The 27,648-nt window shown below is 41.1% G+C and overlaps 1 protein-coding gene and 1 long non-coding RNA gene across 3 annotated transcripts in view; both read left to right on the top strand.

Moving 5' to 3' along the window:
• Erich1 (glutamate-rich 1) overlaps nt 1-27,648 on the top strand; it is a gene marked incomplete at its 5' end in the record, with an annotated part of 52,793,804 nt that overhangs the window by 24,769,960 nt on the left and 27,996,196 nt on the right.
• The window catches only part of LOC108348398 (uncharacterized), a 119,670-nt gene that overhangs the window by 1,694 nt on the left and 90,328 nt on the right, over nt 1-27,648 (top strand). The window contains exons 1-4 of one of the 3 annotated variants that reach the window (XR_015639922.1): nt 11,251-11,670; nt 13,028-13,097; nt 20,621-20,657; nt 21,811-22,281. This is a non-coding gene — a long non-coding RNA (uncharacterized LOC108348398). Of the gene's footprint in view, nt 1-11,250; nt 11,671-13,027; nt 13,098-20,620; nt 20,658-21,810; nt 22,282-23,632; nt 24,887-27,648 lie in introns of those variants that run through there. The other 2 variants (XR_015639924.1, XR_015639923.1) reach the window with 2 other exon arrangements.

A 27,648-nucleotide genomic window follows, 5' to 3' on the forward strand; every position in this document is an offset into this window, starting at 1 on the left:
ACACTGTTTGTTATTCCAAGTGTCTGCTGAAGGATAGACTCAGGCAAAGACAGTGTTTCTCTTTGCCAGATGCGCAAACATATAATCCGCACCAAACGAATTGTCTGTCAGTAAACAAATTCAAAACGTTATCTTACTGTCAAAGCCATGATTAAAATAAAATCTACACACATTTCAACCAGTATTTCACACCGAGTATAGTATTTAACTACTTCAATATTCTTTATTTTAAATATGCACCAAATATATTACATTTTATATCAGTTTATTTTCATGCAGACAGAGAGGAAAATGCAAAAGAAGTAGTAAGTAACTTAAAATGATTTTAATGTTCAATAACCAACCCACTCTTTGAGAAAATGAGAAAGCAGGACATTTGTGATCCCACTGAGTGGCAGCAAGCAATCTTTCCAGGGGATACCTCTGTGTAAGTGTTCTTTCTTTTTTCTCTGGACTCAGACTTCTTTAGGGTCTCCCCTCTACCTCAAGTAGGACAGACAGAATCATTTATTCTCAGAGACATGTTAAACATACAAATACTAGGGGGTGGGGTCAGTTCAGGATGTGGGGTGGAATGGAGCTAGGACATGAAGTGTTTTGCAATTAAAGTGAACAATATGGGTTTGGTTCGGTCCCAAGTATGAAGGACTGAAGCAGGAAAAGAGAACCTTCAGTTCTTCTTTATTAGAGAAATCAGAGCATGAATGTTAGCATCATTACAGGAAATATTCTCCATCTGTAAGGAAGAGGCGCACATCTTCTTGTAAGTTTAATTCTACTCGGCAATGGAGGAGGATTGCTAGGTCTCTGTCCTGGCTAAGAATCTGAGTGTATGGGGACGATCTGCTGAGCAGGGAAGGCAGGGCTTGAATCAGAATGAGAACCGTTCATTTTCTACTTCAGCCTTAGAACGTGGATAATTCAATGTCTCGCTTTTGTTGTTGTCTCCAACATGTGTGCATGTTCCTCTTTTCTCTGGCTTTGTTCATTTGGAAACATAATTCCCCTTTAAGGGTGAACACCAGATCAATTACTTAGCTTCCAAGTATTCCAGAAGTGTCTGGTAACCTTGCAAACTATTGTGTGGTGTGGAATACAGCTTTAGTCAAAACAGACAAGAAGAACGAAGCAAGAAATCAGTGGGGAAGCTGTATACATTAATGTGCATTTGTTTTCCAGCGTGCAGCATTGTTTTAATTAATTAATGCATAATTAATTTATGTAATTATTTTGTGTGGCTAGCTTTATGAAGTAAAGGGGTTACTCAAGTGAGGATTCTGCTGGTTGTGTCACTACAAAATGTATTCCCAGAGGGAGCTCTTCTGGAGCAAGACAACATATTTCAGAGAGGAATCTAGGGAGATGGGTAGAGCCAGACGCAGGCTTTACTAACAGATGTCAATCAAGAACTTCCTCACCGTCCTTAAAGAGACCTTGAGCCTCTCACTGCACTACGTGTCTTAGAGCTTGATGCCACTGGAGCACTACCTGGGGATCTTAGGGAGTACATTCAATGTTCTCAACATTTTCCTAATTGTCATTTCCTTTTTCATTGCTATTCCAAAGCCTATGATTTCCTTAATCCTTCCTCTACTCCTTCATTTAATATCTTTTGAAAATTAATGCTTACCAGGGCCTGTTTTTAGCTTTCTGTTGCTTGTTTTGTTTTTTCCAGAGAGGCAGAGATTGGCCACTACAAAAACCAATAAGTGAATTTGGAGAAATGGATTTGTGAAACGCTATTTCTCTTAAGGAATTCATACTTTGTGTTCAGAAGATTTTGTCTTCCAGATTTTTTCTTTAATTTTTTTTTATTCTATGAATGTTTTGTTTCCTTGTGTGTCTTTTCGCCATGTGTATTCCTGATCCCTGCGTTGCCGGAGTTGATTAATCTGCTCTAATCGCCGCCTGACAGTGGAGGCTCGAGCTCCTCACTATCATCCCAATGGTCTGGATTCGCGAATGAAAAACACACACATGCAGACTGCTATTTAATATGCCTTAATCAGCTTAATGGCTAGGGTGCTCCCAAACTTCCATATTGTTAACGCCTCCCTTCCGATAAGCCTGAGTTATTACTTACCAAAATCTGTATTTTATTTTTGCTCCCCTTGACCAATGGTGGTGGGGGAGACTGGGGCCTTTTCCCCCCAGCTCTTACATGATAAGTGTGCTCTTTTCCTGCTGCTCTCAAGCCGGAATCTTACTCTTTAGTGGTGTGGAGATTCGGCCTCTTCCTTGGTCCCCTTTCCTTCGAAACCTCAAGTCCCGCCTCTGTCTCCCTGCCCAGCCATTGGCCTCAAGCAGTTGTATTCACCAATCAGAACCAGCTGGGGGCAGGGACCTCAGATTCTCGTGCAATTTGGGAACCCAAAGAGCAGGATACAAGCATTGAATCAAATCCACAACATCCCTGTGGAGGTTAGAAGAGGGCATCGGATATTCTGGAACAGGAGTTAGAAGCCAGCTGTGAGCCACTGTGTAGGTGCTGAGAATCGAACCCAGGTCCTCTGCAGGCTCAGGCAGTATAGTTACGTCATCGTGATAGCACCCTCATGAATGAGATGCTTATCTGTAAGATTCTGTATCCCCTTTACCTTCATGAAACACAAGGAAAAGATGGCCCTCAGTGAAGCAGGTAGCAGTAACCTGATCTTAGACTTCCCAGCCTCCAGAACTGTGAGAGAAAAATAAATATTTGTTGTTAGGGAGCCACTTACCTCACAGTACTTCTGTCATAGCAATCTAAATGGATTCAGACAAAGAAACCTCAGCAAAGCAGTCAGTTTCCTAATCAGCATTACTGCCCCTTTTAAGGAAGCACAGAAATCACTTGCAAAGACAGCCTTGGGTTGTGTTGGCAGGCATCAGAGTTGTGCTTTCTAGTGAGCTCGCTGTGCAGGGAGAAGCAGCGGTATCAGTAGAGGGAGCTAAAATAGTGGGACTGTAAGCAAAGGAGGAACATCAGGGAAGGGGAAAAAAAGGCAATTCGGATTCCGCCGCTGCAGATTGAGCTTCAGGGCAGTCGCTATCATAAGAGCCCGCCCCAGGAGTATAAAGCTCAAATGTGGTTTTTGAACCAGGAGGACCTCCTGAGTGTTGGTGGTTTGATGTATCTATTTTATGTGCTTATCGCTGCTACCCTTTTCTTTGGTTGAGAGGACTCTGGGGCACGCGTTTATCTTTCGTTGAATATATGTACTCGGTGGATGCCTGGGCCATGAAGAAACATGATAACGTGGTCGTTAGCCATGGCTGGGAGAGCAGGGCTAAGGCAGATAGCCTGAATGTCTGCATCAGGCTGGGCAGATGAAGTCAGCAGATATCATTCGCTGGATGCCATCAGTCAGGATTAATGCTGGGATGTGGAGATGCAGTGTATCCCGAGGTAAATTTAGTCCTGGACCTTCTATAGACGGACGCAGGGCCACAAGGAACTGGGGAACTCATGAGCCCTGAGGGCAAAGCTAGGGTTTCAGGACATCATATATTGCAAGACAAATGTCCTGGCCACAAACAGCAGTGCTGTTTGTTTCAAGTGAAAAAAAAAGGGTCTATTTCATCTTTGGTTAAGTAAGAGGTCATGTTTCATACAGAAGGACGCCGTCTTGCAGAAGGGCATTTGGGAGCCATGGAAGGATCAAAGGACCAACATAGGCAGAGGAGAGAGGGCAGGCTTGCTGATAAAGGGAGAAGCAGGGATCTAGATGATAATTTTCCAATTGAAAGCGGTGTTCCAAACCCCAAAGCAACTTTGAACTCCAAGGCTCCACTCGAAAGGAATATCTGTAAGATTCCTCTCTTCACTCTACCTTCTAGAAGTCTCTGAATCCCTTTCTCCTAATGTCCAAGAAGGGCCTTCTCTGAGACTCTCTTCCCAGAAGGAGTGAAAATTCTCAAAATGTATTAACCAGGAAAGATTAACTATTGGGGAGAAGAGCTAAGAGATTCCCGTGCCCTTGCCTCTGATATCTCTCCTGGATACACTTTGCCGTTTGTTCTTCTGAAAGCTGCTCTGAGAGGTCACCCTGATGATGATTCACACATCCTTGTTCATAGTCATCTCCTCCTATAGCCCTGTCACAACATCCTCTAGAAACTTTCCAGGCCACCTGGACCCCAGCCTCTATTTCTCTGCAACGGGGGAAGTTATTTAAGCTTCAAACATGTACTGTAGGGCTCTTCTGGGATTCTCATTTCTTGTGTGTGATTCCTGTTCCCTTGTGAATGGTGCTACATCCATTGTCTTTTCCTGTCTGTTAGTCTAGTCAGAGTCATCCATTTACAGAAACCTGCAAAGGGCAATGGACCTGTGCTAGAAATGTCCACCTCTGAGGAGAGCATCTTATGCTTGCCAATTCACAGTGAGCCTTTGACACTGAAAATCAGGAGAGTGAGCTGTTCGCACTACTCCTTTTTTTAGTCCTAGTTTCTTCAAACTACGCCCATTATACCTCAGTCATGATCCCAAAGAAGGAACAGATCAATGTAACGAAGAAGCCACAGGACGAGTCTGAATAGGTAATAAGGGAAAAGCACTGGGAAAGAGAATCTTGATCAGAGGGATACTTAGAGACCCAGCCAGACAAATGGACCCAAGGACTGAAGGAAGGAAGAATAAAGACAGAAGGGCAGTAATGGATTAGTTTAGACGAATACCAAATTGGTGGTGGTGGTAAGACCAATAGTAAGAAGATAGATTTAAAAGGAAGATGTAAAGAATTTGGAGACCAAGATACTGAGGATGTTCAGGTTGTGGTTGTTGGGCTTTAGGCTCTGTCTTAGGGTTTTACTGCTGTGAACAGGCACCATGACCAAGGCAACTCTTATTAGGACAACATATATTTGGGGCTGGCTTACAGGCTCATTGGTTCAGTCTATTATCATCAAGGTGGGAGCATGGTAGCATCCAGGCAGGCATGGTGCAGGCAGAGCTGAGAGTTCTACATCTTCATCTGAAGGCTGCTAGCAGAATGTTGACTTTCAGGCAGCTAGAGTGAGGGTCTTATAGCCTACACCCACAGTAACACACCTACTCCAACCAGGCCACACCTTCTAATAGTGCCCCTCCCTGGGCGGAGCATAGACAAACCATCACAAGCTCCATAGGAGCTTCAGGGTTTCTGCAGAAGGATGGTAGTTAAAACAACAGGGTATAAAAGATTGCATCCTGGGAGAAGTGTCACAAATGAAGTAGCACACAGATTCAAAATAGAACTAGGAAGTGCAGCAATAAGATATAAGCAGAAAAATAAACAGGAAAAGAGGAAATGAATGATTAAGAGGTAGAGGAAAAAAAACAGGAGAACATTGATCAGAGCATGGAAAACAACTCCATACATGTGTTCTCCCCCCTTTCTCTCTTGGATATATATAATATATATATATATATTCATTCAAATAATGCAATGTATTCAATGAATGTAAGTTCTGAATTTAGACATTTCAGGAGTAAGGAGTCATAGTAGATGTCAGCCCGTGGCCTACTGAGTCCTAAGGACCAGATTGATGTGCTAAGGCAAAGACCATATTTGAGATGCAATGGGCAAAGGCCACCTGTGTGGTGATCCCTGGCCCTCCGGTGTGGCTTTAACCGAAGGCTGTTAAGGGAGTTTGAAGCAGTACACAAATTTTCAAGCCTGAAGATTTCTTTAGAACAAAAACCAAACCTATACACCTCCCTTATTGTGAATTGTTAATGACCTAAGTACATTAAAGAACTGCATTTTTTCAGCCTTATGAAACCTCCCACTTTGCTAATGAGAGAATACAATTACTGTCTAAGCAAAATAATTGAATGGCTAAGTAAGGTCATTTATAGGATTGCATAGAGTCATGAATGCAAGTAAGTAATTTTTTGTGTAATGTTTATCTGCCTTCCCAGCTGAAGTCACTGGTGACAAAACCTGCAGACCAAACTAGTAGACATGCTGGCCACACCCAGTGATGTGCTGGTGGAGTCTGTGATTCTGGTTTAGGGCTCAGGAGTGTGTATTACGGGTGAGCCTTGGTTCCGACATGCCTCCTGATGATAACTCTCCTTTCTCCTTTCTCCTTTCTCCTTTCTCCTTTCTCCTTTTTTTTTTTTGTGACACTTCTCTTCCTTGGGGTTTGTCCTTAGTATACTTAGTATATTTTGTGATCCCCCCTCCCTCCCTCTTGAGACTTTAAGATTCTTACAGTCCGTGCATATGCAGCCCTCTCATGTGATCTGATAAAAGTCCCATTGACCTTCGTGTTGCCTAAGCTGAGATTCATGTTGAATGAATCTCAAGCTGCCCCTCACTCTGGTGCCTGAGTTTCAGACCTCAGTGGGGCTGGATTCCCACAGTCTCCCTGCAGCAGCTGCCTTGGCTCTCCATTTGGCCGTGTTCCAAGAGCACAGCCTGCTGGCCCTCATTCATCAAAGTTCATGATGCATAATCACCAATAAAGGGCTACTTTCACAGAAAACACATTCGGTTTGATTCTGTGCTTTTTGTTCAGAGACGAAAACTGAAGTTAAATAGAAGGAGCGATGTATCACATTCAACCTCAGGCAACAGGAGAAGCGTTCTCTGGGAAGAAACATGTATTTCGCTACTGATGAGAGCCAGCCAAGGAAGGGAAGTGACCGGTTTTGAGCAGAGATAAGGGAAGAACCGTGTGTATGATATGGCTGTGAAGGGCTTGCTTAGGGATTAAGAGTCCAGACTCTGTTTCAGCTCCTCACGATGGGAAATCTCAGCTACCACAGTAGCTTATTTACAGTTTGTCAGCAAATAACTGTTGTTTTCTAAACATGTCCGGATGTTTTCCAAAATGAAGTTGGTATTCTTTTTACCATAACACACCCCAAAATTTACTGCATGAAGGAAATAATTTTTTTATTTTAAAAAATTACTCTTATATCAGAGGTGAGAATTATTGAGGAGAATAGTAAGGGTATCAAGACCTCAAATGTGGTTCTGCTGATATAGTGATTTTATATCAAATTATCATCTTACCTTCTAGTCTACCCTTCGCCCTTAAAAGTATATAAATTGGACTTTCACTTATGCTGACCTTGGAAAGCAGTTTTCATTTTAATATTTAAGTAATGTACTTTGAATATTGAGCATCATCATGTACAGTTTAGAAATGTCCTCAACACATTCGATAAATAAGTGGGTATTTGTAAATATCTCTTTTCATCAAGTCAGTCTTCATACAAGTGCTGTTATACCTGTGCTGGAAGATGTGGGAAATCTTCCTCCTCTTTGATGAAAGAGGTGATTTCTGGCCAGAGAAGATCAATAGAATAGAGCTGACCATTTTGTCAATACATTGAAATTCTTCTTATTCACAGCCTACAAACAGACAGCGTCTCACTCCTCAGCAGCCAGGCGTTTAACCACTAAATATAGCTCACAGAATGTGAAGTCACCAAAAAGACATCACAAGCATGGGAAAACCGAGAGCCCTGTGATTTGCTTTCTGCGATAAGACTGTTTCAAAGTACCTCGGGGACTGGAATGAGACATCAGACTCCCAGGCGGTCTCCAGAGGCCCTTATTTTGGGAACACTTACAGAAGATAAAAACATGTTTGTACACTAAAGGCTCAGAAAAGGGAAATGTGTGCTCTGCTCGCTGCATCTGTGGCAGCAAAGGAAGCAAGCGCTTTTCTCCTCCAAAGTTAGGGCTCAGTGTGTGTATAAATCAGGCACTTCATTCGCCTTCAAAATGCCTGGCTGAGAGAACCCAGCGAGATCAAGGTGAGGAGAGGCCAGGGAGGAGAAAATGAGCAGCTGCAGGAATTAGTGTTAATCAAGTTGAGGATAGGAGCATTTGGAAAAGCGAGGCATCTACTCGAGCGCGCCCTTTCCTGTCTCCTATTTAATCCCTGGAATTTCTCACGTCTTGTGTATTTTAGAATGGGAAGTGCCCAGCTTAGAAATTATTTTAAGGTCCTTTGTTCACAAAGGACTCGTGGTTACATTTCTGTAGTCTTTCTCCTCTATACTAAGCTCATCCTTTTCCAGGTAATTGATAAGAACCCACTGTATCCGGAGAAAAAGAGAGCAGGCCAGTCTGCTGATGGGAATGGTGAGAACCTCCAGAGGGAGCTTGCCCTCCGCTCTCTGCTTGTCTGTCTTGGACTCACGTTAACAGTGGGGCCAGCGGGAGAGGATGGGCATGAGGATGGGGATGAGGATGGTGGCAGCACCCTTTGCCTCAATGGTCTGCAGAAGGACCTGTAGGTCAATACTCTCTTCCCTTTCACAACCTTACCAGGCAGACTGGGTTTGTGGCAGAAAGCCAGGCTCATTCTGGGTCTTAGCCTGTGGTTCTGAAAGAGTTTAAAATACAGTCCTGATGCACCTGCTGGCCTCATAGACATCCAGTGTGTTCTAGGAGTGGAAGGCGAAAGCCTGCCTTGCTAAGTCAAGACAATTAGAAACTCCATTTGAAGTATTTGGGGGAGAGCTGGGAGTGCGAGGATGAAATGGCTGTGTCTACTTTTCTGTAAATTCTACATTCACGTCTTATTTTAGACCCCTTTAGTTATAGCCTGCAGGAGGTAAGAATATAACCTGTTCAATTATTATAGCTGTAGGGAGAGTCCCTGCAGGAAGAGAAGCATTTCCACTGGCTCTTGGCTTCATGTATTAGTGATACTTTGCGGCTCCTAAGGACACATATAACTGTAATATAGTCTCACTTCACCTGTAACAACAACCATATGGTGTTACACTTGCAACTTCTTAGGAGGAACCAGTGGTCACACTTAGTAACTGCATCTTTGAATAGCTGTTGAACATCTCTGTGCCTCAATGTATAAATCTGTAAACAGGGTTGCAGGAGTGCAATTACATGCTTTGTTAGTTCTTTTTTGTATGTTCCTTCTCTTGAAATTACAGTGCGCTGTTAGACCTGACACGTCGTGTAGAAAGTTAGTAGTAATTAAAACCCGAATCTTCCTATTCTCTGTGTTTTTATTAGTCACCACTGAGGCAGCTTGAGTTGTCATGTATCCTCCTTTCGCTTTATATTTTCTCTCGGGCTGCTTCATAAGAGTCTCCGTATGCAATCTCTCAGCCTATGGTTTCTATTTAATGGGAGGACCACTGGAAAGTGGGTTAAAATGCAGATTTCCCGGTGCCACCTTCAACAACTCTAACTCTGGGTGTATGGTAAAGCCCAGAAGTACATGGTTAAAACCAACTTCAGGTGCTTTTGGTTCAGGTACTGGGACTGATCAGGTGGAAAGTCCAGGGCTGTGAAGTACGTTGTATCCATCTGAGCCTTGGACTGATCACCAAGCTTTCTCTTGGCTGTTGCTTATTAAATAGTCAACTGTGTGCAAGGCGTGAATCTAGACTCTGTACATAACGCTGAGGTTTGACGTGGACTGTTTCCCCAAAGGACCGCTGTGCCGATGAGGATGCAGAACAGTCAGTTATGGTCATTTATATATATTCAGAGCTGGGCAGATGTTACTTTAAAGGCAAAAATTACCCTTGTCATTCATGGCTTTTCCCCATGGCACTTTTTTATTTTATTTTATTTGCTTTAAAAACAGCGTTACTATGAGCATTTTATACCTGTGTATGTGGGAAGCTTTCTCATGGAAAGATGTCTAGGAGGAGAGTTCTGAGTCCTCCAGTGTATATGATTTTCAAGTTTCTTAGACACTGCTAAATTGTTTCTTAAGTAATTGGCTCTAGATGCTCACCAATGGTATTGCAACAACCAGCTATCATACATTCCTGCAGTATTTTGCCCCTTCTGCTTCATTCGTGAAGGAATGAATCCCTTGTGATGCAAAAGAGAGAGAGAGCTGAATAAGTGGAGTGTTAGGGACTCTGCAGAGATCTTCTGAGAGTGACTGGGTTATCTATCCTCTTTAAATTGCCAAATGTCTCGCAGACGTTCCTTAATACAGTCGCTCTTGGTAAGAGCGACTGTATTAAGTCATTCTTAAAATCCCAGCTCGGGGATTGCCTTTCAACTTTATTTACTTTTAAAGTCTTTCAAAAGATCATTTGCCTTGTATCTGCTCTGTAACAGACATGCTTTCAGTCTATCACCTTGGACTTCTGTGTGAGTTCCTAGAAACGGCTTATTGGCTGAGAGCATAACGTAATCCTCCTAATGAGGTTACAACAGAAGTCGGGAAGATGCTCGGAAGTGGAGTTAGTGAGAGAAGTCTTATGTGCAAAATAAATAAATAAATAACTAAACAAATAAATAAATAAATCCGACTGTTTTTAAATATAGTAAAATTTGAGCTGTGTCATTATTTAGGGTGAGTCAGAATGCAGAACAGCTGTGCCTGTCTAACGTAACAGGTGCAGGTCCTCAGTTGGTCTCCATAGTGCGAGCAAATTTAGGTCACCGGGAAGGCAGCTCTTGCTGTTCCTGTCAGGTTCTAAGCATCTGAAAAATGATACTGTGTTTGTTCCTCAGGAAAGCTAAGCCTTCAAGGGACCACCAAAGGATGCAGAAAACTCACTAAGTCCAAGGGGCCTTAGGATAGTAAGGTGTCCAAAGGGGTGTGTGTGTCCTTTTCCTCTCCAATTTTCAAAGAGATTTCGCATCTCAACGCCTGCTACTGGACCGTGACATTTTGTGGTGATTCCATGCTGTTTCCTCCAGAGAGCCACCGAAGTACTGGGCAGACCTCGTGGCCAAACTAATCAGAGAATGAGAGTCAGCATTCTGAGTTGATTACAGAAAGTGTTTGTAAGGGAAAGATTCAAGAGACATCATGACTCAATCAGTGCTTGGTCATACAAGAAGGAGGACAGGCGTTCAATCCTGGGAACCCTACAGCAGTGCCACCTATATTTCCAGTGTTGGGGAGAAGGAGATACAGAATCCCTGAGGCTTCCTGGCTATCTATTCTAGCCAAATAAATGATCTCCTGGTCACTGAGAAGCCCCCCCCACACCACCACCACCACCACTACCACCACCACCACCACCACCACCACATGAAGATGGAAACCACCTATCTTCCTTTCAGGAAAAACAATTCTGTTCAATTTGAAAAAATGTCTATTGCTTTTCTGTCATGCTTCCAACAGTGAAGTGGACATTGCAAGGGAGGCAGTGATGAAGAAAAAAAACTGATATTTACTTCTAGAAATTTTCAGCTACACAGACCCTTTCCCTGAAAATAGAATAAAGGCAAGAAGCAAATCACGAGCCTTGTCAAATCAAACTTCTTTCCTCACTCCATTTGGCTTGCAAAACTATAGCTTGCAAGTTTAGCATCAGTGAATTCCAGTCAAGGAAAGGCAGCAGCAAGCACTTCTCCTGACGGAGTTTGCCAATGAAAACTGGAAAGGTAGCGCTGAGAGCCATTTTACCAAGGTAGAGAAGCGAGGCCTCTCACATCAAAGAGATGGCTATCTTCTGGAAAGCGCTGCTTGCTTCTGTATAGTTGGCAATGCAGTGGATTTGAACTGGACTAGTGTCAGCCTGGGGGAGAAAAAAATGGAACTGGCTGAGCCTATCTGGAAGCAAATACTCCGCAGATGGAGAGGAAAGTGGGAGGTTAGCTCACACCACTTGATTTTAATTAAGCAGCTTTCATTTTTTTCCCGTGAACTTGGAAAAGGAAAAGCAAGCAGAACTGATAAAGTCCATGTGACACTGAATCTGTTTCCTCTGCACCTAGATAAACAGGAGCACGTCTGTGAGGGGTAAGGCAAGAGGACCTGCGTTGCAATTCCTTTACGGGAGGAGGTATGGGTTCTTATTGCTGGGGATGTGCAGGACGTATTTGAGAAGAGTAGACTCGGAGAAGGAGCCTGAATTGATTTTTGGCATATGCCTGTAGAAAGGGCAGATGTAAAAGTGATATCTTCTATTTAAAGATGTTTGACAGGACACCTGAGAGAGAGGGAGCACGGCTTCCTGGTTAGAACAGATGGACTGAAGGGTAGCTCACGACTCGCTTCCCCAACCAGCTCCAACACTTGCCATTAACATTTAGGATGCAGCCACCCAGAAAGACCAGGAAGCCAGAAGCAGGAACCCTGCCAGCATCCAGGTGTACACAAGGCCAAGAGCAAACTACTTCATTGCCCAGAACTGAGGTTGATTCAGGGATCTCTTCTTGAACCCCCAGAGAGAAGTACTTTGCATTTCTTTCTGTATCTCCATTCCCACCTCCAAACTTACCACTGGCTACCTTCTGTCCTCAAGCCCACCCGTTGCTTAGAACGGATTGTCCAGCATATCTAGTAGCAGCCCTTGTTGGGGTTTTAATATTGGACATATGCTGGGTAGGTCATTTCTCCACAGGGGATGGTTTTTTTTACCTCTCGGGGGACATTTGTTAATATCTGTAACTATTTTAGGTTGTCACACCAGTGGAGGACAATGTTAGTACTATGTAGTAGAGGCTAGTACAGCAAACACACGTCCCATACGTAAAAAACAAAACTTCTAGCGGATATTGGTCTCAGATTGTCAGCAGCAGGATTTAAGCGAAGATCTGATATTTTTGCTGAGAAAGTTGGAAGGGTTGGTTGAACGGAGTCAGAGCAAGCTGTGTTGTCGGATATAATTCTGTGAGTTTTGCTTTAAGCCACTTTTCGTTGGCTTTTAAGTAGAGTCTGTAGACTATTTTCTTGGCACTCAGACTCTTCCAGCCCTAATTGTTAGTCTTCTTAGAGATGTGGCAGGTCAAACATCCGAATCTCATCCTTGTCAGCTGTGATCTTTGAGGCAGACACAAGGGATTTCCTCCCAACCTTCTAATCTCCATCTCCTGGTTTTGGCAGGCGGGAAGAATCTCATTGTCTAATGATCACTTTTGCCTCAGAGGAAGTCGCAGATGGAGTGAGAGAAACAGTGACATATTTCACATTGTCATTGTTTGACTGTCCTCCTTTATTTTATTAGATTTTAATGAAATAATCTTCATGTGTTACATTATTAATAGTGTGAACCTGTTTGTTTGGTAAATTAAAAAAAACAATAATACATTTTTATTTGAAACTTGCAGAATGTTCTGCACCCAATTGACATACATCTTTCTTCATCGTGGCCCAGGGTAACCATTCTGTTTCTGGGGCAGATGGCACACAGGCTCGTTTTGCTGTTCTGCACTGCATAACATGAGGTATGGCAAAGAATTTAGCACAGATGCCCAAATATTAGCTGACCTCGAATCGATGGGACATCCAATGCTAAGATTCTGGAGTGTATGTGTGCGTGTGTGTGTGTGCGTGTGTGTGTGCGTGTGTGTGTGTGTGTGTGTGCTGTATCGAACATATAGATATTTGCAACTAAGCTAAACATATTTAATAAGCATAGTTACATGTATTTATTTAAATTCTCAAATTTAAATGATGCACCAATTAAGCAATATTGATTTTTTTCCTTTTAACAGTTGCAAACTAGTTTTAGCTTATCATATGTGTCTTTAGATAGTGAACGTCATCATCACTGGAACTATAATTTTTTCCCCAATTGGGGTCTCTGGTTGACTTCAAATTCATAATCTCCATCCTCTTGTTCAGTTTCCAGAAGGCTGGACCCTGAAGTATGTGACTCCATTCCCTGCATGGTTGAGCTTCTTTGTGGTCATCTCCCATCATATTTTGCTTGTTTTCAGAGATGGTAACTTTTGAATTGTACAACATGTTGCCATAGGAATTTTTACTAGACCCTATGGTCCCACTCACAGAACTGAAGATATCTTTTTCTACTCCTTTTTCATCTTTTTGTACATACATATTAATAATCGTTGCTTGTAATTTTGAGGTCCTTTACTTCTAGTAATGGCAGCTATACCCATTCAAATTCTCTTGAAGGGCATTCTGAAGGGTAGCACCTACAAGCAATGGTGACCTACCTGTCACACTGGGGTCACTGCAGAAGAATTTGTTTTTCATAAATCATATTTTGTTGTTCATAATAAAATAATCAAGACACCAGCATTGATTCGTAAGACCACAAGTGTGAGGGATTCTCTTCCTTCTATTTTGGAGGAAAAATTGTCAACTTAATATCTGCGTATATAGAGTGATTGCATACTGTGTCATTTGTCTTGTTTGATGCTACGATTCTTCTAACACAGTGGTTCTCAACCTGTGGGTCATGACCTATTTGGGGGTTGAATGACCCTTTTACATGGGTCGCCTAAGACCACTCTGAATATCTGATATTTTACATTACAGTTTGTTACAGTAGCAAAATTAACATTATGAAATAGCAAGAAAAATAATTTTGGAGTTAGGGGTCATGACAACGTAAGGGACTGGATTAAAGGGTAGTAGCATTAGAAAGGTTGAGAACCACTGGACCAACCTACTTACCACTTGATTGCAATTCAGATGCACTGAAAGTCATCTGAAAAGATTTGAAGACTAGTTTAAGAAAAGATAATTTTTTTTAAAGTTCAAGCTCACTTAAATTTTTATTGAAATTTTTCTTTAAAATGTTATTCACTGATTCAGTCTGGTTCCTGTTCCAGGCCCTAAAGTATATGGGAAAAGGTACTTATTCCTTAAGTCCAAGCTCAATAATACCCACATGAGAGACACCACAGAGCCCAGGTGTTCTGCTGGTATGACCTCATCCCCAATCTACCACATGTTTACCCCTGGAGAGGGAGCAATATGTTTCTGAAATAATTTGTCGGTGAAGAAAAACATTAAGGGGAAAAATGAATATAATATTAGGCCAGAGCGCATGGATTCCAGGTGTGCATTCAAGATAGCTTTTTGACAAATGTACGTATTTCCTGAGTAATTAAACTTCGCTTTGGGTTGTATCGTAAAGTCATCCAAACAACAAAATTCGGGGAAGGCAGTACAAAAACAAGTCCATCTGGATTTCCACCTCTACCCCGTTTACTACCTAAGTGACCTTGAAGAAGTCACAGTTGCTTTTAACTTTCCTTAGAGAATGCTCCTCGCAGGGACTGCCAAAGACACACAAGATGACCTCCTTAGAGGGTGCAGGTATTTCCATGTTAGTTGAAACTCATAAGTAAAAGTCAAATAAAACATTTCTAAAGATTTAGTGATTATAGTTAGGGCTTTGATTACCAGAGATTGCTTTCTCCCCCTCCTCCCCCTCATTTTGATATTGAGTATGGACTTTTTAGGGTAGGGTGATATAGGAGACAATGGAAAAGAAATTGAAATTAGAATTCAATTAGAAAGAACTGAGAGCAAAAGGCTTTTCAATTTCTGGAATAATGGAAGTTACAAATCCAAGACCATCTTAAACTTTTTCCAACTGGACTTTTCCCATGGTTCTATTTTCAATAGGTATGAATATATGTGATTTTTCTCCCCAAGTTGTGGAGTGCTTTGTTTCCTGAAAACTTTTCTCATTAAATTGTCCTATTCTTTATTTACTTGGGCCTATGGACACATCTGGTTCAGGCCAGAGTAAATATTGATTCATGCAGTGAACTTTCTGGACAATAGCTGGAACAGCTAGCAATTTGAAGCTAGAAGTTTGAGGCCTTACCCTAAACTCAGGGTCACAGTACCTGAGCGCCAAGGGAGTGATGGGTAACTGAAATGGTAGAACAACTGTGATTACTCAAGGAGGTGGGGTCATTTTCAGAGAGAACAGCAATTCACCTGGAGTGAACCATGTGACATGGTTGGAAAGAACATTCTAATTGTCCCTTCCTCTGCATTCTGCACTAACTCCTACAAGTTACTGTTTTCCCAGTGACCTGTGGATAGAAGCACATGGCATCTCTAGTCAGCCTGGATGAGGCAAACAGTGGGAATGAGAGAGAAAAGATCTGAACAGGGATGGTGGCACCCTCTTCTTGGCTGACAGACATGATAATGTCAAAACAGAAAAGCAGCATCTGGGTAGGAAAAACAAGGCTGAGTGAATGCCTGAAACCTGAATGAGACTTACAGCAGAAAAAGAGAATTTCAGATATGCAGTGGAAGAGGATTCTCTGACTAAGACATTTTCCATGTCCTGCATGTCCTAGTGTAGAGGCTTTCAACCTTCCTGATGCTTCGACCCTTTAATACAGTTCCTCATGTATGGTGATAAACCATACAATTATTTTTGTTGCTACTTCATAATTGTAATTTTGCTGCTGTTGTGAATTGTAATGTAAATATTTTTTGGAGCTAGAAATTTGTCAAGGGGGTCATGACCCAAAGGCTGAGAACCATGTACTAGAGGGTAGCGCATGCTTAGACAAAGCTTTCACACTCACTGCTAAATACATCCTGTTAGCTAAAGTAGCTAAGAGTTTTGATGGAGTTGCAACTTCCAGGTAAACATAGAGTACGTTTCTAACGAGGAGTAGGGGTCTCTTCAAAACAAATACACTGAAGGACCTTATCGGAGGTGGCTGAATTCATGGTCCACGTCCAACATGAATTTTCTATGAAGAACACAGACATCTTTAGGAGGAGAGGAGATTGCAAAGATGAAGTGGTAGCAAGTCTTCTACAAGGAAGACTTGAATGGAGACAGGAATCAAACATATAATTACAGAGAGATAAAGAATCTGGTAGGGAAAGTTCCCTTAAGGCAAGAGAAAGGGATGAAAGGGAGAAGCTATCGAGAAAGATCTGCAGTTATTGAGAAAGGTCAACTTTGATCTACTAAAGTTAAATGAAGTCCAGTTCTTCTTCTTCTTCCTCTTCTTCTTCTTCTTCTTCCTCTTCTTCTTCTTCTTCTTCTTCTTCTTCTTCTTCTTCTTCTTCTTCTTCTTCTTCTTCTTCTTCTTCTTCTTCTTCTTCTTCTTCTTCTTCTTCTCCTTCTTCTTCTTCTTCTTCTTCTTCCTCTTCTCCTTCTTCTTCCTCTTCTCCTCCTCCTTCTTCTTCTTCTTCTTCTTCTTCTTCTTCTTCTTCTTCTTCTTCTTCTTCTTCTTCTTCTTCTTCTTCTTCTTCTTCTTCTTCTTCTTCCTCTTCTTCTTCTTCTTCTTCTTCTTCTTCTTCTTCTTCTTCTTCTTCTTCTTCTTCTTCTTCTTCTTCTTCTTCTTCTTCTTCTTCTTCTTCTTCTTCTTCTCCTTCTTCTCCTTCTTCTCCTTCTTCTCCTTCTTCTCCTTCTTCTCCTTCTTCTCCTTCTTCTCCTTCTTCTCCTTCTTCTCCTTCTTCTCCTTCTTCTCCTTCTTCTCCTTCTTCTCCTTCTTCTCCTTCTTCTCCTTCTTCTTCTTCTTCTCCTTCTCCTTCTCCTTCTCCTTCTCCTTCTCCTTCTCCTTCTCCTTCTCCTTCTCCCTCTTCTTCCTCTTCTTCCTCTTCTTCCTCTTCTTCCTCTTCTTCCTCTTCTTCCTCTTCTTCCTCTTCTTCCTCTTCTTCCTCTTCTTCCTCTTCCTCTTCCTCTTCCTCTTCCTCTCCTTCTCCTTCTCCTTCTCCTTCTCCTTCTCCTTCTCCTTCTCCTCCTCCTCCTCCTCCTCCTCCTCCTCCTCCTCCTCCTCCTCCTCCTCCTCCTTCTTCTTCTTCTTCTTCTTCTTCTTCTTTTTGGTTGTTGTTGTTGAAATAGTGGTTGAGTCTGAAACAGACTTGGACGAGTCAGATCAAAAGAGTCCCAGTGAGCCACAGACTATACTGATAAGGAAAATCCCAAATCTTGACACACTATATTTAATTTAAAGGCTCCCAAGACAAGATTATAAAAACATCCCATTAAAAACATCATTTTGTTATAAATTAAGAATAATTGCCAGCAGGTTTTTCAATGGGAGTACTAGAGTATTAAAGCAATATTTTAATATTATTAAAGTGTTTTAAAAATCTTGTTAAATGAAGGAGTATCACCTCAGATACAGAATGTTACACAAAGGTACACTTGAGGTAGAATTAAATAAAGGTGATCCAAATTAGAGTTCAAAATTTTTTACAGGAAATTATATTATCATGGAAGCTTCGAGAGGTAACAAATGATTCACATCAGAATTTAATGTACACAAATAAACAAAAGCAGAACGAAAGAGTGTGAAATGGAGCTGGTGTATTATAACAGTGTTTTGTAGCAGAATTTCTTTCCTTTATGAAGATAAGACAGGTGTGGGTTCCAATACAATAGAAGTGTACAGGTATTCAGGAAAAAATAAGGACCAGTTCACTGCATGAATCAATATTTACTCTGGCCTGAACCAGATGTGTCCATAGGCCCAAGGTCTTTAAATTTGAACAGCCTTATGTAGTTATAACTCTATGACATTCCAAATATAATTTTATAGAACAAACCGATTATGAAAGAGGCAGGGAAGGGGCAGTGGTCAAGATTTTAGACACCATGCTGAAATCTTTGTATTAATCAAAGGAGATAAATCTGGTATTCTATAGCAAAAAGAAAGACTTAAATCCTTGGCAGAAACAAACTGAGAAAAAAGTGACATCGAGTTTTAGTTTGCAAGGAAGAACAGCAATGGTAAAGTGACCTGAATAACAGAAAAAAGAAGATATTTTAAAAAAGAAGCAAGAAGAATGGTTTGGAGGAAATATGAAAGAGAACATCAGGAATAAATTATAATGACAGTAATTAAAGTACATGTGAATTGACTAAACATGTATATCGAGTTACAGAGACGTGGGGGAAATAAGACACACTGTCTACTAGACATTCCAACAAAAGGAAATAAAGATAAAAAGCTAGTTATACATAAAATACAGAATACATAAAAGCATATCCGCTTCCCATTGTCTATTTTAATAGCGGAAAATACAAGGTAAACTGTTAAAACTGTGATAGTAAAAGATACAAATATCACAGATGCAAAGAAAGAGCAATCAAAAGAAATTGATCATGTCTCTGATGGAGAATGTGAATTCTATAGAATACACGAATCAAATACAACTGGGTTTACTGACACCCCCATGAAGGCAGACTAATCAGGAGACCCAAACCACTCAGCAGAAATAAAGTAATGAGTAAGGCCTGTGAAATGCAACATTTCTGAGTAAAGCACAGCCGTTTCAATCAGTTGAACAGCACTTGGACTTGCCTGCCCTGAGGCTGCACAAGGGTGGGACTTGTCATCAAGCATGGCTCTTGGAAGCACTCACAGGACTGTACCCCATTCTGCTGAAAGATGGCTGCTCACAGATTCTAGGGGAAGGCAGACATTTTCTTCACTAGTGTGGCCACCAATGAGGCTGCCAGGCTGTAAAGGACAGTTTGGAACCTATGTTTACACGGACAGCCCTGGTTAAATGCAGTGTGTCACAAGACAAAACAGCAAGACGTTGTGATGGTTTGTATATGCTCAGCCCAGGAGCGGCACTATTAGAAGGTGTGGCCTTGTTGGAGTGGGTGTGTCACTGTGGGTGTGGGTTTAAGACCCTCATCCTAGTTGCCTGGAAGTCAGTCTTCTCCTAGCAGCCTTCAGATGAAGATGTAGAACTCTCAGCTCCTCCTGCACCATGCCTGCCTGGATGCTGCCATGTTCCCACCTTGATGATAATAGACTGAACATTTGAATCTGTAAGTCAGCCCCAATTAGATGTTGTCCTTATAGGAGTTGCCTTGGTTATGGTGTCTGTTCACAGCAGTAAAACCCTAACTAAGACAGATGTCAATGTGAGAAAGGGATTTCTAAAGACCTTTGGATTGACAGGCACGGAGGAAGTTAGACAATGGGCATGAAAGTAAGCAGGATGCATCTTAAACATGCACGGCATTTTCAAAGAAAATTAATAAAAAATTATATAAAATATAAACTTTTGTACTTAAAGATCAAAAAAACTGAATTTAAATGGCTACAACTCAGATCAATAGATGCCCATAGAGTTTACTCTCCAAACATCAAATGTAGGCACATTCTGTTTCGCATACAGTGAATGTATTATTCTGTTATTTTGTCTTTTTATTTATTTTTATTACTTTTAAATTACATGTATATGTGTTTGTCAGTGTGTCAGCATGTGCACATGAGTTTGGGTGTTTATGAAGCCAGAGATATCAGACATTCTTGGGGCTGGAGTTATGAGTAGATAGTTATGAGCCATCACCCCACATGGGTGCTGGGAACTGAACTCAAGCTCTCGGCAGGAACAGTATACCCTCTTAACCACTGAGCCATTTCTCCAGCCCCTGTTATAAATGTTTATTCACTCTAATACATATAGTAAACATTTATTAGCTCCTAAATACTAAAATATGAGGGCCTGTGGAGCTGGCTCAGCAGTAAGAGCACTGCCTGGCCTTCCAAAATGCCCTTGTTTGATTCACAGCTTCCACATGGCAGCTCGCAACTGTCATAACTCTGGTCCTAGATGGTCTGATATCCTTTTCTGGCTTCTGTGGGTACCAGCCATACTCTGGTGCACATGCATCTATACAGACAAACTATCCTTTCAAATGTAATAAAAATAAAAATTAAAAATTGTATAGAGTCAAAATCATAACTGTTAAAATTCTTTAACAAAAACATAATTTTGAAGTACCGAAAGACAGTCTTGCATAGTAGAGATCAAAATACGTTAATAGCACATTGTGAAAAATAAAGTGGCTGAAATTTGAAAATGTGGTTAAAATGACTAATTTCTGAATAAAAACACATTAAAATTACCAAAAGATTAAATATATAACTAAAATGAGAAAAATATCAGGGAAAAGTAAAATGTAATCAAAGACCTCTCTTCCTAAAAGAACTCTGTATTCTTTGGTTTGTTCATTGATGATCTGTTTGTGTGTTTCCTTTAGGTCCAAGGAATCAAATTCAGTGCCTCTCATATGCCAGGTAAGTCCTGTACCACTGAGCTACACTCCACACTCCGCATGACTCTATTTCTCCAGTGCTGAGGTTTGAACCCAGGTCCTTATGTGCTCTAAGTAAGTCCCCTGCCTCTGGGCCACACTTCCAGTCTTGTCAGTTAATAGCTTGAGATGTGATTTGTCCCAAGTTTCATAAACTGGTAAATTCTATCTTGAAACATTCAGTTCTCCAAGGTATGTCTTCCCAAAGAATTTGATGATGTTTTAACATTAGCTATCCGATATTCTATTTGCGAAATAATCATACCGATGAGAAAGCTACAATTGTGTATCTTTTTTAAATGGTGTGGGGGAGTTCCCCACTTCTGAAAATGTTTAACGTAAAATTAAAGCTCTTAGCCAATACAAAAATGATTAGACAGAGAAAATATTTATAAGAATCAGAAAGGTTTCAATATATACATTTATTTGCAGGTGATACTACTCCGAAAGAAAAAAAAACCCCTCACAGTCAACAAAGCCTTGTATTTGTGATAAAACCAAACACAGCTGTTTAATGCCAGAGGGGCATCCGAAATCAATAGCCTTTTAAATGACAAACTTGAACATAAAATGAAAAATAAGGCATTATTTACTGTAACAACATTTCTAAAACTGCCCAGGAGATACAGTGACAAAGAACCGAGTCATAGCAACAGTTTTCAGACCGCGAGCAGGACCAGGACAAATCTCGTTAGTACCTTTCCGAAGAATTATTTAAGTAAAATGTGGCTGAGTTTAGGATTGAAAATCCTTCCATAGGGCAGTTTATGAGCGTCTTATTCCAAATCGTTCTCATTATATATGAGTCACGATTAGTTACCAAGTTGACTACTCAGAGTAGTACCGTAGTATAACTTCTACAACACCGAACTGTGGTCACATTGTATAGACAGTGTTGCAACTCACCACTAGTTTCCCATAGGTGCCCTTTCCTGATGTGCACCCTAAATGGATTCTCTCCTGCTGAGCGTAGGTTCCATCTTCTGTCTTCTCTCATGCAGAACTCAGCAAAAGTGATAGGATATTATCTCTGAGGCATTGGACAGGGGTGGAGGGGCACAGGTCCATCTCTCTTCTGCTCTCCAACCCCCATTCCATCTCATTTCTATCCCTTCTTTTCCTTTCTTTTTCCCAAGGGAACCCAGCTCCCCTGCTATGGGCTGTACTGTGGAGAGGGCCACATGTCAAGGAATGAAGCCTGTGAGAGTCTGAATCCTGCCAACAATTACGGGAGTGCTTTCATGAACATATCCTCTCTGGTGGAACCTTTGGATAAGAATGAACCCCCATGACACCTTTAAGCAAACACCTCCAACTTTAGCCACTCCAGGATTTCTAACACACACAGAGGTAATGTTTATTCTTTTAAGCCTCTAGCTTTTAAATGCATTTCGTTAGACAGCAAAGATAGTTGGGAGAAGTATCCAAAATAAACCATTAGTCAGAGAGCAATCCTGACTGGCTGCCTCAAAATGAGAACCAGGGTTGTCTTAGTGTTTGTGGCCCCAGTACTAACAACAATAATAATCAAAATCATCTGTGTTCATGTTTGGGGATCATTGGGTTCATTTACCCAAAATAAAAAATGATTTTGTCATGTACCATGATAGCTAGTATATAATGGTTCACTTCAAACTGTCCCATCTTCATTTCTTATCTTGCCTGTGGCTTGGAGTTGCAAAGCAAATGTTTGAATCCACAGATGTTGTCTTAGTTAGGCTTCCCATTGTTGTGAAGAGACAATATGATCACTGCAATTCCTAGTTAAAAAAATTAGCTGGGGCTAGCTTACAGTTTCACAGGTTAGCCCATTATCATCATAACAAGAAATATGATAGTAATCAGGCAGACATGGTGCTAGAGGAGCTCAGAGTTCTACATCTTGGTATGCAGGCAGCAAGGAGAGAGTGTGTTATACTGAGAATAGCTTGAGCATATGAGACCTCATAGCCCATCCCTACAGTGATACACTTTCTCCAACAGGGCTACACCTAATAATGTCATTCCCTATGGCCAAGCATTCAAACACATGAGTCTATGGGAGTGGGGCATTCCTATTCAAGCCACCATGTTAACTCTCATTAATTCTGGTTTAGAAGGCCAATGCAGACATTCCCAGGGAAGGCTTATTCCCCCCTCACATAAAAAATATATTTGTCAGGAAAAGTTCATTTAACTTTTAATCTGAAAAATTTAATTTTTAATCTGAAAGTGGTATTTAGATGTGTTCTTGTCATCTTTTTATAGCTGTGACAAAGAACAAGATAGATAAAAAATCTAAAAGGGGAAAGTATTTATTTTATGTTAAAGGTTCCAAGGCTTCAGTCTATGTTCACATGGCTGAATGGCTATAGGGTCTATGGAAAAGGCTGTTCATATCATGACTGCCAGAAGCAGAGGGCGAGAGAAAGGGATGAGAGCCTGATACCCCTGTAAATGCATACCTCAAGCAGTCACTCCAGTGAGGCTCCACTGCCTAAACTTTCTGCTATCCTTCAACAAGGCCACCAGCTGAGAACCAAGCCTTCATCACACTTTATAGGAGCTCCTAGATTCAAATTATAACTTGTAGCCATGACCCCAGAGGGGTTCCCACAGCTGAGAATAGCAGGCCAGGAAATTTGCAAAGGTCCCTGGCTTACAGTAGCCTTGAGAAGGCAAATGAAAGGCTGGTCAGATGTCAGGACTAGACTGAGGTCTTGCCTGTTGTATCAGGTTAGCCCTTCTGATTCTAAAGCCATGTCATAGGGCTTTTTTCTACTCACAGATGAGAATGTTCTTAAGTGAAACCAGTCAGTTAACTTTCAGGTTATATATTTAAACTTGCTATGGCATATAAATTTAATTTAATTTGGTAGAGGGAGGGGGAAAACTTTTTCAGTTTATCTCAACTAATAACAACTAAAATTAGGAGAATTTCATGAAGGTTGATTCAAGGAATTATGTTTGCTTTACCAGAAACTTACAACAAAACAAAAACAAACCTATAAAATTAGTCAAAAACAAAACAAAGCAACACCAGAGATCCAAATCTTCTTTTGAAGTAGTTTTACTTGTGAAAGATTCTGTGAATCTGGACTGACTTGGACCCAATTTCTATAAGTTTCAAACTCACTCAGGTATGTAATCACCCCCCAAAAGCCCTCTTTTATTACAGAGTTTAACTTCAGGAATTTTTTTTCAGGGTCATTAAATGGAATTTCTATGACAACCCAAGAGCTGGTGTAAGAATGAGACAGTGTTGTACAGTATAATGAGTCCAACTATATTTTACCTCTTACTCTTGGTTCTGAAGAAACGGGTGATAAATTTAGGGCGCCGTTCAGCACTCTTCAGGAAATAGTACACTAATGGCCGAAAGTCCAATGAATCTTCCTGTTTTACTCAGGGCACTTTGTGGCCAACTATAGAAACCAACTCTCTCTGGAAATAGAAACCGACTTGGAAAGGGATTTTACTGGAAGGATGTTGGGAAATTCACAGTTTTTCCAGAAAAGCTGGAGAACATGATGCAGAAAATGAGCAGGCACCGTGGGTGGTGATGCATGGTGACCTCAGCCAACTTTCATTTGGGGCAATCTGGCAAACATGTTGCTTTTGTCACCGAGTGATGGAGGCCAGCATGTGTTCTGGATGCTGCAGCGGTATGATGCTGGTCACCACTTCTGGTCCCACTGCCCAGCTAAGGGAAAACAATTACCACTGAAACTGCGGTCCTGCTCTAACACAGCGTCTTTGCTCTCCTGTTTCCGCGATCATTGGCATCAGTAGCTGACATCCTGAATTGTAAATCACATTAAATTTTAGAGCGCTAGAAAAGTGGATCGGATAGGGTATCATGTGTTCCAAATTTATTTCCATGTCTCTGAGTGTTTTATTTAAAGTAAGGGATGGTATAAAAAGCAAGAAAACAAATTGGAAAGAAGTCGTGGAAAGAGGCGTTTAATGGAAAACGTAAAGGGACTCATCAAAGACTGTCTGAGTGTCTGGCACGTGACACGATCACAGGAAAAAGATACGTCTTGCCTCTAACATGTATGTTGGGAAAGTTAGCCTCTTAGTGTGGTGCCAATTCAGAAAGAAGAAATAAACAAGAACGTTGTATTTCTCCTCCACCCTGTCTCAGGCAATTTACCCAGATGAGTCTTTGTGTATCGCACGGTGGAAGAGCATCCAGGTCTGTTAAAGTGTACAATGAAGTAGTTTGGAAGCTATGCTCGCCTAGACTAATCCCTTTGTTTGGTTCTTTATACAGTTTAGCGTCTTTGGTAAATTAGTTGTGACTCGAGCCTTCCTCCCTCTCAATGTTTCACAACCCTTTCAGTGAATCTTGATTTGTTTTTTCCAGTTCCCGTCACCCATATAACCAAACAGACATGGGTTCTGAGTGACTAGAACTGTCATAGTTGTCATCTGGCACTCACCTGGTTTTGTAACGGGGTCGCAGGTGCCTTTTCCTGAAGGGCTGCACAATTCATGAGGAAGGCAAGGAGGATAGGAGTTGGAAAGGAGGTCACTGAGAACTGATTCCTGAGTTCTTTCCATGGAAACGGTCATGCATTCACCATTGCTCCTTCTCAAATTTATAACCTTTATTTTTTAATTGCTGGTGTGTGTGTGTGTGTGTGTGTGTGTGTGTGTGTGTGTATGTGTTCCTAAATATATAAATACAATCTAGCACTGGTATGATCACTATTTGTGTTGGTACCATTAAACGTTGTAGGGAATCTGGGTTTAATTAAACCCGAGATTCTTTTCCTTATCAGGCCCCATGGCCATGCAGTTAATCACACTTGTACTTCTCTCTGTGTGTTTTCTCTGCTGTTGTATAAGCTCCAGAAGGTAGGGCAAGGCCTACCTTATCCCTCACCTGGAACATATGTATCTAATGCACACTAATTCCTTCATGCTTGTTAGATAACTGGCAAGTAGAAACAAATGAATGATATATGAGAATTTTTGTTCCTAAGATATCTGTGGTGAATAGATGGTGAATGGGTAGATGTAAATCCAGCCTCATTCTTTGACTCTAAATGACATTGATAGTTGTGGCTCAGTTCTAGGATTCTGTGTCTGGTCCATAACTGTTCTTCACGAATGCACGTAAAGAACTTTTCATAAATATTTGTTAGGATATTACACACTTTTCACTGATCATGGCTATGAGTTTTTGCTTCATTTTGGTATAAATATAATTAATTATGAAATCTAGAATTTTCCCAAGAATGTGTTCAGTCTAGAATTGGTATTTTTATATGTTTTGCAAGACTGCTATATAGGTATTTTCTATAGAATTGATATGCATCCGTATTCTCTGGAAATAGTATAAATGTAAGTTTTTTAGAACTGAAGATTTTCAATTTTTTTAGAATTAAAATAGTCTATATTGTCTAGTATTTTATATCTCTAGAACTGGTATGTGTGGACATATACATATTTATGTATATATTCTCTAGATTTACTACATTTTATACAACTGTTATCTATATTATCTAGAATTAGCATATCTATCTGTCTATCGATCCATCAACCCACCCATCCATCTATCTGTCTATCTATCTATCTATCTATCTATCTATCTATCTATCTATCTATCTATCTATCTATCTATCTATCTATCTATCTATCGTATTTGCATTTTGTATGTCCTGTCTAAAGCTGCAACAAACTCTCCCTCTGCCTGCTCTAGACTGTTCTATTTCATTGGGGCAAGAATATGCACATACTTTTTTTTTTTTTTTTTTTTTATTAACTTGAGTATTTCTTATATACATTTCGAGTGTTATTCCCTTTCCCGGTTTCCGGGCAAACATCCCCCTCCCACCTCCCCTTCCTTATGGGTGTTCCCCTCCCAACCCTCCCCCCATTGCCGCCCTCCCCCCATAGACTAGTTCACTGTGGGTTCAGTCTTAGCAGGACCCAGGGCTTCCCCTTCCACTGGTGCTCTTACTAGGATATTCATTGCTACCTATGGGGTCAGAGTCCAGGGTCAGTCCATGTATAGTCTTTAGGTAGTGGCTTAGTCCCTGGAAGCTCTGGTTGCTTGGCATTGTTGTACTTTTGGGGTCTCGAGCCCCTTCAAGCTCTTCCAGTTCTTTCTCTGATTCCTTCAATAGGGGACCTATTCTCAGTTCAGTGGTTTGCTGCTGGCATTCGCCTCTATATTTGCTGTATTCTGGCTGTGTCTCTCAGGAGCGATCTACATCCGGCTCCTGTCGGTCTGCACTTCTTTGCTTCATCCATCTTGTCTAATTGGGTGGCTGTATATGTATGGGCCACATGTGGGGCAGGCTCTGAATGGGTGTTCCTTCAGTCTCTGTTTTAATCTTTGCCTCTCCCTTCCCTGCCAAGGGTATTCTTTTTCCTCATTTAAAGAAGGAGTGAAGCATTCACATTTTGATCATCCGTCTTGAGTTTCGTTTGTTCTAGGGATCTAGGGTAATTCAAGCATTTGGGCTAATAGCCACTTATCAATGAGTGCATACCATGTATGTCTTTCTGTGATTGGGTTAGCTCACTCAGGATGATATTTTCCAGTTCCAACCATTTGCCTACGAATTTCATAAACTCGTTGTTTTTGATAGCTGAGTAATATTCCATTGTGTAGATGTACCACATTTTCTGTATCCATTCCTCTGTTGAAGGGCATCTGGGTTCTTTCCAGCTTCTGGCTATTATAAATAAGGCTGCGATGAACATAGTGGAGCACGTGTCTCTTTTATATGTTGAGGCATCTTTTGGGTATATGCCCAAGAGAGGTATAGCTGGATCCTCAGGCAGTTCAATGTCCAATTTTCTGAGGAACCTCCAGACTGATTTCCAGAATGGTTTTACCAGTCTGCAATCCCACCAACAATGGAGGAGTGTTCCTCTTTCTCCACATCCTCGCCAGCATCTGCTGTCACCTGAGTTTTTGATCTTAGCCAATCGCACTGGTGTGAGGTGAAATCTCAGGGTTGTTTTGATTTGCATTT

Source organism: Rattus norvegicus, chromosome 16 (genome assembly GCF_021556685.1).
Source record: "Rattus norvegicus strain SHRSP/BbbUtx chromosome 16, alternate assembly SHRSP_T2T, whole genome shotgun sequence".
NCBI classification, from domain to species: Eukaryota; Metazoa; Chordata; class Mammalia; order Rodentia; family Muridae; genus Rattus; species Rattus norvegicus.